General features: G+C 36.4%; 1 long non-coding RNA gene across 1 annotated transcript; it reads right to left on the minus strand.

Annotated features, from left to right (window-relative positions):
• Positions 1 to 1,490: 1,490 nt before the first annotated feature.
• LOC123179934 (uncharacterized) lies at positions 1,491 to 2,982 on the minus strand. Its single transcript, XR_006490620.1, has 3 exons — positions 2,668 to 2,982; positions 1,984 to 2,561; positions 1,491 to 1,820 (listed from the first exon to the last, which is right to left on the minus strand). It is a non-coding gene; the product is annotated as an uncharacterized lncRNA (long non-coding RNA).
• Positions 2,983 to 3,634: the final 652 nt, after the last annotated feature.

The following is a 3,634-nucleotide window of genomic DNA, read 5'->3' on the forward strand; positions in this document are numbered from 1 at the left end:
GGTGCTACCAAAATATCCTATATAAATATTTTAAAGCTTCATTATCTATTTCTTAAATTGATAATGTACATTTACCATCTATTGCTTCCTAAGATATTTCCTATTTTCCTTGAATGAAAGTACAAAGTTAGTACAATTTTCCTAAAATAGTTTTTGTGTAGTCTCATTGCATGACAATTCTTCCACTTTCAACTTAATCATTTTTGTTAACACTAATAGTAGTCTACCATTCATGTTGTCTATATGAACTAAAGAGTTAGTATTATTTTATCATACCATGATAAAGCTATACCGCATGTCCCAATTTTTTTTCCTTGAAAAAAGCAGCACATTCTTAGGTTAATATATGCACATGCAATTCATAACATTTGAAAACAACACCTCAGCGATCACTAATTCATAAATAACTGAAATGAGTTGCTGCACCGAAATTGAAAAAAAGTACACATAAAGATATGGATCTCTATTGACAAAAGATAATATGTGAAGCAGACCATGCTTAACAGAACTATGCTTGTTGTGTCATACACTGGAGCTTCCATTTTGCCGAGTGATACTCTTTGATGCTTGAAAAATATTGTAAATATATTACATGAAGAAAAAGGCATCTGAATATAAGATATTTCTATCGTATCAAATTTTAAAACATGCATCTAATATAGTCATTTTCTACAAAAATTTATGTTCGTACTTAAACATGAAATGCTTTGTAGCTTTATCATCAATAGTAGTGTTGTAGATGATTAAGTAGATCTGAAACAAATTTTTTTATGTATTAAGACAATGGCAGCATCTTAAGGAAATAGTGATCGAGTAGATAGAATTACACGGTTGACTTCTCCTTAATTATAGGCATTCATATCAGATATCTCATAACTGAACAACACATGTACTGCAAGATAACGACTTAAAAATAATTTATCTCAAAGTTAATGTTCATGTATGGAATAAAAGAAACTGTGCACACATGCCATAGAGATATTATCTTTTGTGCATACATATCAATTTACGGGTGACACTTCAGTACAATTCTCCCTGGATTGCTTCTCCTAAGTAGAAGGCATGCTAATCTTTCCCTATGTCTTTGTCAATCCTTGGGGAAAAATAACCTGCATACTAATCATGAACTTACTCAGAAAATGCATGCAAGGACTGAATATGGAAGTAAAAATATGTCGACTTTCGGGCTATGTTAACTCATGAGTGTCACCTAGGAAAATATTTGAAATTAAATTCCAACTGATAAATTGGAGATTTTTACCAACTCTAACTAACTTTTCATTGCCAAAGTAAAGGAGAATCACCTACAGAGATAAGGATCTGCACATAGTATCTTCTAAAAGAAACTCCACACTGCGCTGCAGCTACTGTATCATTTCAACAATAAGAACTTTTACCCTGCATCTTGTAGAAAGAAATCTGGACACAACATTAGCTATCATTACTTCAGAGCAAAATTAACTACCTTTGGCGTCATCTCTCACATAGAATTATATCCCGTTTTCAACTTTTTTGCAAAGAAACAACCATAGTGTTGATCTTTTCTCAATGTTCATATGAAAAGAAATTACAATTTGCGTTGCTATTTTCTTTAAGCACTACCTCAAACATATGAGCAGGTGCATGTTTCCAACAGGTTTACGCAGCAGGGATGATTGGATATTTCGTAATCGTCATGTCATCCATGGCAAAGTGAGGTTGATGCTGCTGCTTTGCATGGTGGGCGTCTTGCCGTGGTTGCTGCAACGCTGATCTTTCCCTCACAGTCGTCTCACACCGCCTTGATTAACCCTTATGCATGACACATCTCAAGATTTTGCCTATGGATAGGAGAGGGGGATGATGAGTGCTGACTGTGGCGATAACAGAAGTAAGTAGTTTCCTCTCGGCAATTCAACATATGAAGGAATTAATTAAGGAAAATATATCAATAAGAATGTTGACTCAAAAAATGATGGGTTATGGTTTCGTCGAGCTTGTTACCTGGAACATTGGGACAATTGCTGCCATGTACGTATTGCTACAGGGATCAAATTGTCCTCACTGTGCCTGGTGGGCAACCAATTTGGCAAGCATGCATTGGTGGCTAGACCAAACCATGCATGCTGTAATCTCAGTATTCCATGACTACCATCCATCACCATGAGCATCAGCAACATGGATCCATCTGATCATGATGGACCATGGACTATAGAAAATAATGCAAGTATTAGCTCTGGATTCAGATTTAGTTTCACTGAGATGATCCGATGAGTTGCTGGATACTTTTTGCCCAGCGCAACCTAAAAAATCTTGCTTGGTTTACTTACTAATAACATGATGTTGTTGCTGGAATTACTATTCACATACAAAGTTTGTCAACCTGATCAATCCACCTGTAATAACACATGTGAAGACAACATGCTAGAGTCGATCGACCTAACAATTTTTGTACGTGCATGCAACCATGGAAAATAAATCAGATGGCCGTTGTTTACTTGTGTATCTTTGCCGTGTCCGATCAGATCCAAACATAATCAAGTTAGCATTTGTGCTCTGTTCGGGCTCCCTCATATTTAATCCTGCGAATCAATTATCTCCTGTACAATGCATGGTCTGTTCGGTAGGTCAATGCATGGCCCGTAGGTATGTACAGTATGAATAGTGAAATCGAAAGGGAGATCGAACCTAGATGTTGCGCTGATGTTTGGGCAGAAGAGCTGCAGCTGCCAGACTCCTCATGCAGAGACCTAAAAGAGCAAAGATATCAAAGAGTTGTCATGGCTGGGCATCAAGCTGCGCCGGGAGCTCCTCTACTGCTCTGCACTTTCTCTGCTCCTCGCCAGCGGCTCTGCATCGCCGCACACGCGCCTCGCCGCCTGGAGCCGCTGAGATCCGATGGATCCCGTCGCAGCGGCGAGTCATCATCCCTTTGCTGCGTCCTCACGCTCTGCAATTCCCCGCAGCGCAGCCTCGCCCGCGTAGTGGGCCTCGGAGCGATCAGGAAACTTGGCTTGTTAGGTTGGCCCGTGCGTAACTTGGCTACTGTTTTCTCTTCTAAGTATTAGAATACAGATCGGACTCTTTAGATGAATATATGATTAAAGTAAGATTATACGTGACCTTGTATTTACGTGTCCTAATGCACATGACCGAGATTGCACATATATATATATATATATATATATATATATATATATATATATATATATATATATATATATATATATATATATATATATATATATATATATATATATATATACGTGACAGACTTTTCAGGTGCAACACAATATATGCGTGTAATCAATATTTGTATGTAACGTTATATCTTTTAATCTCAGCCGTTTATATAAAAAATTATTGGTAGAGATAATTTAATCCATGTGGACAAATGTGATGGCTTATTTGTCATCTGTTTTAATTATATAATAGATTCTCTCTTGCTTCACTTAAATTATTTTGAGAGAAAGAAAATTTGTTATGCTCATAATCTTCACTTATATTTGGTTGAGCTTATGAAAAGAAACACATGAAAATTAGTCCCAAAGTGATAGATATCCAAGAAGGATAAAGAAATAAAGAAAAAAAATGTCATGAAGATCATTGGACAAAATAAACTTGATTCTTAGTAATAGTTTTGAGATATGATGAT

Source organism: Triticum aestivum, chromosome 1A (genome assembly GCF_018294505.1).
Source record: "Triticum aestivum cultivar Chinese Spring chromosome 1A, IWGSC CS RefSeq v2.1, whole genome shotgun sequence".
Taxonomy (NCBI): Eukaryota; Viridiplantae; Streptophyta; class Magnoliopsida; order Poales; family Poaceae; genus Triticum; species Triticum aestivum.